The sequence below is a fragment of the Triticum aestivum genome, chromosome 1A (assembly GCF_018294505.1).
Source record: "Triticum aestivum cultivar Chinese Spring chromosome 1A, IWGSC CS RefSeq v2.1, whole genome shotgun sequence".
NCBI classification, from domain to species: domain Eukaryota; kingdom Viridiplantae; phylum Streptophyta; class Magnoliopsida; order Poales; family Poaceae; genus Triticum; species Triticum aestivum.
The window spans coordinates 87,024,435-87,032,347 of NC_057794.1; the positions used below are offsets into that span (position 1 = coordinate 87,024,435).

Here is a 7,913-nt window from a genome sequence, read left to right on the forward strand (position 1 = left end):
CAAAACGATTACACAAGACATGGTGTTTTCTGCAAAAGAAATGTAACGTAGTGTTTTCTGCAAATCTAGACTTTAAAATGGTGGTTTTCTACAATTTACTCTTTTTGGACGGAGGGAGTATATGGATATACGTGTATTTGTTTTCAGAATTTTTTGAAACATAAAAGTATTTGTTCAAAAATCGTGCTCCACGAAGCCGGAGCTCCATCTAGCATCTTCGTGCTGAGACGTGTCTGGCACACTCGAGTAGTAGTACTAGTACTGAAGCGTGAAAAGGAAAGGTGCCAGTGTGCGCCACTAGTCTAGCACGGAACTGAAAGCCTCGCCCAGCGATGAAGATAAACCACGTGTGGGAAAACTTCTCACGCAGCTATAAATAACATCATGCATCCTCTGCTCTCTCCGTACCACACACACCCAGTTGCACCCCAGCCTACCCCATGGCTCCTTATATTGAAGTAGTTTACCATCTCATGCAGCAGACCCCTCTACAGCTACAAGCACTACTGCTACTATCGGTCATCATACTACTACTGCGTCTGGCCACAGCCAGCAAGCAAGCAAAGGCGAAGCGTCTCCCTCCTTCGCCTCCGGCCCTTCCCATCATAGGCCACCTGCACCTCGTCGGCGATCTCCCTCACGTCTCCCTCCGCAGCCTCTCCAGGACTCATGCCGCCGACGGCCTCATGCTCCTCCACCTCGGCTCCGTCCCGAACCTCGTCGTGTCGTCCCCACGAGCCGCCCAGGCGGTCATGCGGACGAACGACCACCTGTTCGCGTCCCGCCCGCCGTCCAGGATCGCCGACGCCCTCCTGTACGGCTGGTCGTCCGACATCGCCTTCTCCCCCTACGGCGAGCACTAGCGGCAGGCGAGGAGGTTCGTCACCACGCACCTGTTCACAGTCAAAAAGGTCCAGTCGTTCCGCATCGCCCGTCAAAAAGAGGTCAGCATCACCACCTCCTGAACCTGAGCATGTTCGTGAGAACGAAGAACATATATACACAACCTGCTCTGCTCTTGAATGTACAGGTGAAAGTGGTGATCTCCAGGATCCGTGAGGCCGCGGCGGCGAGCGTGGCCGTCGACCTGGGCGAGGTGGTGAACACGTACGCCAACGATGTGGTGTGCCGCGCTGTGTCGGGTAAGTTCTTCAGGGCGGAAGGCCGGAATAAGATGTTCAGAGAGCTGATCGAGGCAAACTCGGCTCTCGTCGGAGGGTTTCATATGGAGGACTACTTCCCAAGGTTGGCCAAGGTACGTCTTCTCAGTAGGTTCGTCCGCAACAACGCCGAGACGGCACACAAGAGGTGGGACGAACTGCTAGAAGCGATAATAAGAGACCACGAGAAAAACCCAACGCACCATGGCAGGGAGAACGGTGTCGACGAGCAAGGAGAGAGTGACTTCATCGACGTGCTGCTATCGGTTCAGCAAGAGTTTCATGGCATCACCAGAGACCATATCAAGGCCATCTTAATGGTAAGCAACTAATATAATTAATAAATATAGAAAAATATGTTACATAGATCGACTGAGTTATGTTGCCTCATTTACCTCTGGTGGACAACGTTAACGTGCCTACAGGACCTGTTCGGAGCGGGCACGGACACGTCGTCTCTGGTCCTAGAATTCGCCATGGCCGAGCTCATGCGCACACCTGATCAACTCATGGCCAAGCTTCAGGCTGAGGTGCGACACGGCACTCCCGCCGGACAAGAATTTGTCGAGGAGCATAACCTGGCCGGCATGGGCTATCTGAAGGCCGTGGTGAAGGAGACGCTCAGGCTGCATCCGCCGGCGCCGCTCCTCCTCCCACACCTGGCGATGGCGGACTGCGACGTCGACGGCTACAGCATACCCTCTGAGACTCGAGTCATCGTCAACGCATGGGCTATTGGCAGAGACCCCGGGTCCTGGGAGAAGCCGGACGACTTCGTGCCAGAGAGGTTCCTCGAGGGTGGCACCGCGGCAGCGGTGGACTTGACGGGCAAGGACTTTCAGTTTGTGCCATTCGGGGCTGGCCGGAGAATCTGCCCCGGTCTTAACTTCGGGTTGGCTACTGTCGAGATCATGCTGGCGAACCTCGCGTACTGCTTCGACTGGGAGCTGCCGATCGGCATGGAGAGGGACGATGTCGATATGACGGAGGTGTTTGGTCTGACTGTCCGTAGGAAGGAGAAGCTCATGCTTGTCCCCAACACCCACGTGCTTGCTTGATCGGTACATAGTGTGCCATATTTGTATACCGCTGCATATGTGCTTTTTTTAAACAAGGCAAAACATAGTGTGTAGGCACGCCAATCGTAGATTGTTGGATGAGCTACTTAATCTGGAGTTTGACCGGTTGTGGTCGTGTTTTTTTTTTCTTCTTCGCTGTCTAGATTCGGTTACTCGAACTTGATTTATGTTTAATAATATAGCCGTGTGCATCCTGTAATATAAAGGCCAGGTTAATATTCTTTTCAGAAAAAAAAACTTTGTTATTTTCATTATGAAGGAGGGGGTTCGAAATAAGAAACCCAATAGAGGATTCAAATGAAAGGTCATCACTCTCGCATCATTATATTACATGATTGCTTCGCACCCGAAACACCCAAAATCTCACTTCCTCCTTGGTATTAAGCACAATGACCGTTGTGGGAGTTGGGGTGTTGTGAAAGATTCTAACATTACACACCTTCAATAATTTTCAAGAGATAAGCATTCCATAAACATGGAGGTCATGGCATTCCTGAAGTGAGAACAAGATTGGGTAACCCCAACCCTTTAAACTTTAATGCTTGTCGCCGTCCTATAGTCACAAGACATCATGAAGGCTAAGACAATCAACAATGTCACATCACACCCTAACAAAGAAGCGGTGGTGGCATAGGAGATGTGTTTACAATTCCTGGTTTTGCTTACATTTTTTTGATAAAGGACATTTCGTTGAATTGATTTATCAAGGTGATACAACCACATCTAAAGAATGCCCAGCCTCTGCATAACATGATACACACAACCAACAAGTCCAAAAGATCAAAAAATAAACATAGTTTTACAGCAAAAATAAATCAATCCAGCCTAGGGTGGGGCAGATCCTATATGGAGATTACACCGTCATCCATGGAGGGAGAAAACCTCCCTGACCGTACGCTCCAGCCGTTTAGACGCCATCATTTAAAAGTCTCTATCCTCCAACTTTTACAGGATAGATCAAGTACAGAGCCATCGCATACATGTATGAATAATCTTCTTCTACTAAATGGTCCAACCACGATGCTCAAGCCTATCGAGAATCAAAATTTTATTTTGCATCACTAGCCATATAAGAAGCTTACACTTCTTGGGCGACCAAGATATCCAAATAACCGTGTGCATGGTTGAGCTGGTGTGATCCTTGACTGGGACTTCTCGACCGAGGACTTCAAGTATATTTCGTCCACGGTGAACTTCCAAGTTATATTATGAAGGACATCATGAGTGAGCCGGATGAACTAAGCTTCTCCCAAATGAATTGGTGTACTAATTTGTTAATACTAGTAAATGTGCACGTGCAACACACGTCTAAATTAACATAAAATTAGTCAAACATGGCAGTCATCTAAATTATTGCAGGTACATTATATGAACTAATACAAATTTACTTAAACCTATAACAAGCACAAAAGATCGCATTGTTGCATGTCATGAAACAACAAAGTTTTTTTTATTCAAATACCTCAAACCTTGTAATTTACTCTATACAAATATAAACATCTTTTTCTACACATGATGCATTACGTACTGCCAAGTACATAATGAAAGTGTGCGTATTCAAACTATTCTTGCCTCAATAATGACAAACCCAGTGTTAAGCTTCCACACCAGGACCTCTTGAAACAAATGAGGAGTATTTCACCCACTCCAATACATTCACAAAAAAGTATCAATCTGCTCGCTCAAAAAAACTAAATTTGTTCGCAAAAGGCATCCCTAAACACTTGGATCCTTTAACACTTGGATACATGTAGTGCGGAAACAATCCCCTTGTCCAGCATCTCGGACAAACTTCCATCAAGATGAACACATACCTGCACAGTTCCTGATTTGTTACTCCATGAAACATACAGTTATTTTCTTTCTAGATAGAATACACTTAATCTTAAAAATTAAATAGGTAAACATGTCTTAGCAAATTCTCCCATCCATTTTAACAGCTTCTTTGATGTTCCTTTCTTGAAGTACAGGTCCCGACACCGCTTAATCATGCGGAGCTCATAATTTAGAAACTTTCCAACCCATTCGGTAACACCATACATGATTATCTCACTTTGCACAGCCTACAGATGATGAAACACGTTAAAGATCGTCAGCTACAATGGTTAACGATTGTACGCACATATATAAATTGATAATTAGGTTTTGGTAAAAAATCAAAACAGAGTACCATATCCTGTTGAGATCGTGACGGCACATACTGAAGTTCATAGACATCTAAAATTGCTAGGTTATGAATTATCCTTTTGGAACGTTGCACACGTGCAAGTGCACAGTCAAACTATATATTCATCAACATATGACTCAATTATTCATGACAGATAGGACTGTCACGAGGATCAAATAGATGACTATTATGAGAAAATGGTGTTGTGTGACATCTCCCAACTTGATTAATCAAATTTTTTTGTTACTGAATTATCCATATGTGAAATTTCAATGTGGAACTAAGTTTTTGTGTATAGAGAACTTCTTCCTTGGTTCACAAAGAGGTTCAGTAAACATCCTTTGAATTACTTGAGCAAAGAAGATGTTTGCAGAGGGAAGTAAGTCCAACCCTTGTCTTATCAATTATACAATTATTCATCAGTCAGATATTGCAAAAAATGGTCATCCATCATCTAATGGTTCCATATTAAGAATGTTGACAGACATGCAGGTCTCCTCAGTATTGTTAGACAAACCATTTGAAAATAATCATGCTCCAAAATGTGCATGATTAATAAGACAATACATGTGCAATTCAAGCCTTATATTAGCACGTGTTTCCAGACCTGCCTATTATAGCAAAGAAACAATATAGATATTAATTGAAGTCTGAAAAGACTGTACTCTTCCTAAATGTATCAAACGGAACCACCTGTCTAAATGATGTGCAGAAAGAAATACTATTAAATATGCATCTATTGGAACTATCAATCACCTTTTAATTGTTACATAGTGACTGTGGATTAGTGGTAAAGCTTCGCAAGCTGTTGCTCTTGCCCAAACAAATCAGAAACCAAATCAGTTCTAATTAATCCGCTAAGAAAATATAATAAAATAAAATTCAAGATTTACCATCGAATAGCTTGAAATGTGAACATGTGTGAATCAAGAGAGGCCCATTGTTTAATCCATTGCAAATATATCGAGAACCTGCAAAGGTGGGACTATCATGTTCATGAAGATGAGATCAAATACCAACTCGAGAGGTTCATGGCTGCAGTAATCATTATCCGTATTTACCTGACATAATGCTAACTTAGAGATGCTGGATGCAAGCTGATGGATCAGTGGGCAGCATCAATCAGACATACTGGTAGATCAGGTGACTCTGCTACTCCACCCTCAGTGTATTGGCGCTGCTGCCTGCTCCTTCCCGCGAAGCTCCAAATTGAATCTAGCCGTTTGCCCTTGAAGCACTAAAGATGACATGAAGCGGAACATATTTTTTTCGATAAAGAACATTTCATTGAATAGATATATCGAGGTGATACAATCGCATCGAAAGAAAGACCGGGCTCTGCATAGCTAGATGCACACAGCCAAAAAAGTTCAGAGTACCCTAAAAGCAAAAAATAATTTGATACAATGCCAATCAAAAAATCATGTCCGGCCTAAGGAGTGGCAGATCTTATCCGTAGGTCACACCGTCATCCATGGGGGTAGAAAACCTCCCTGGCCGTACGCTCCAGCCGTGTAGACGTCATCATAAAAAGGTCCCTATCCTCCGGTCTCTGTAGGATAGACCAAGTACGGAGCCATCGTGTACACACATGAATAACCTGCATAGGAGATGAGACACATTTGTTATTAAAAATCACATCATTCCTGGTAAGCCATAGTGCCCAGCATAAGGCCGCCGCTCCCACAAGAATATGTGCAGAAAATTGTTTATCAATACCCCGCAACCAGTTGCCGAACATGTTCCGTGCACTACGTGGTGGGTATAGATTCGAAACTACTTGAACTATGGCCCAAACTGCCCGAGCGAACTTGCACTCAAAAAATAAGTGTTTAATAGACTCGTCATGTTGGCAAAAGACACATGTCTTAGAACCATACCAGTTTCGTCGTCTCAGATTGTCTCTAGTTAGGATGACTCCTCTATTAAGAAAACAGAGAAAAATCTTCACTCTTAGAGGGATTTTGAGCTTCCACAATTTTCTGTTATCAACTGGAACATCATAATGAACCAGTGCATCATACATGAATTTGACTGAAAATTTGCCATTCTGATGCAAGTTCCATCGAAAAATGTCCGACTCACCTGCCAGTTGAATGTTCTCCAGGAGAGTGAGTAATTCATTCCATACTGCCAGGCGAGGGCCAAAAAGGTCCCTGCGAAAAGAAATATCAGGGTTTTCTTGTCCTAAAACTTGTTTGATTGTGACGAATTTATGTCTAACAATCCTGTACAAGCTCGGATATTGTACCATTAGTGGGTTATTCCCTAGCCAGATATCTTCCCAGGATCGAAACTGAGAACCGTCCCTAACTGAGAAGGTCCCAAATTGGAGAAAAAATCCTTGACCTTCATCACACCACTTCAAAAATGTGAATCCCCAGGTTTCCAATGAACTTCTAAAAAATTAATCACATCGTAACCTCGTTGGTTTGAGCTTGCCTATCCACTTCATTAGTGTCATTCCCAAGCCCTTCAAAAAACATAGGAGGTGGAGGCTCAATTGCGGCTACACATTATCCATACGGACAAAGTCTGGATTAGTATTAGCATTGTCCAAATTCATTTTTTTCAATAAAGGGCGCTTTTACTATCTCAAAATGTAGCATCAAAGTGATACAAAGCATTAAGAGTATCACTCGGCCTCTGCATAACTAGGATGCACACAGCCAAACATCAGTAGTTTGATAAACAAAAAGATAAAAAACTGATACTATGCCTATGTCGAAAGAGATGATGGACCGAGCCGGAGATTATGCTGCCATCCATGTTGGGTAACCTCCGTAGCCACCTGCTCCAACAACGTACACACCACCTTGAATAGCGGTTGGTACTTCGCTCGTTGTAGCATACACCACGTATGAAGCAAGTGCGTGCAACAGAAAATAACCTGCAAAGGAGAATCAGTTTTGTCATTAAAAACAACATCATTTCTACATAGCTAAAGCGACCATAGTAAGACATACGCTCCTACCCTTATTAGCGCTTTGTACCTATTTGAAATACTGTCCAGCCAATGACCAAACATATTGGCAACACTTGTGGGCGGATACAAATTTGACGCTATTTGGATGGCTGACCACATAGAACGCGCAAACTTATAGTGAAAAAAGAGGTGTTTAATTGTCTCGTCATGAGTACAAAAACAACACTTCTTACTTCCCGGCCAGTTGTGTCGTGTGAGGTTGTCTTTTGTTAGCACAACTCCCCTACGGAGATACCACATGAATATTTTGACTCTAAGTGGTATCTTCGCTTTCCCATTTTTTTGTTATTACTCACCGGTACCTCAGAATGCGTGAGTGCATGATACATAGAGTCTACTGTGAAAGACCCCGATGTAGTGAGGTTCCAGCGAAACACATCACAACCTTGTGTCAGGAAAATCGAATCCAGACGAGACAATAGATTATTCCATGACATAAGTTGGGTGCCAATCAAATCCTGCTTGAACGAAATATTTGGTGGGGATGAGCTGAGCACTTGCGCAAATAGTATTATTCTTAT

At 43.6% G+C, this 7,913-nt stretch overlaps 1 pseudogene; it reads left to right on the plus strand.

The window, feature by feature from the left end:
• Positions 1 to 440: 440 nt before the first annotated feature.
• Positions 441 to 2,218, plus strand: LOC123099560 (indole-2-monooxygenase-like; annotated as a pseudogene).
• The last annotated feature ends 5,695 nt before the right edge of the window (positions 2,219 to 7,913 follow it).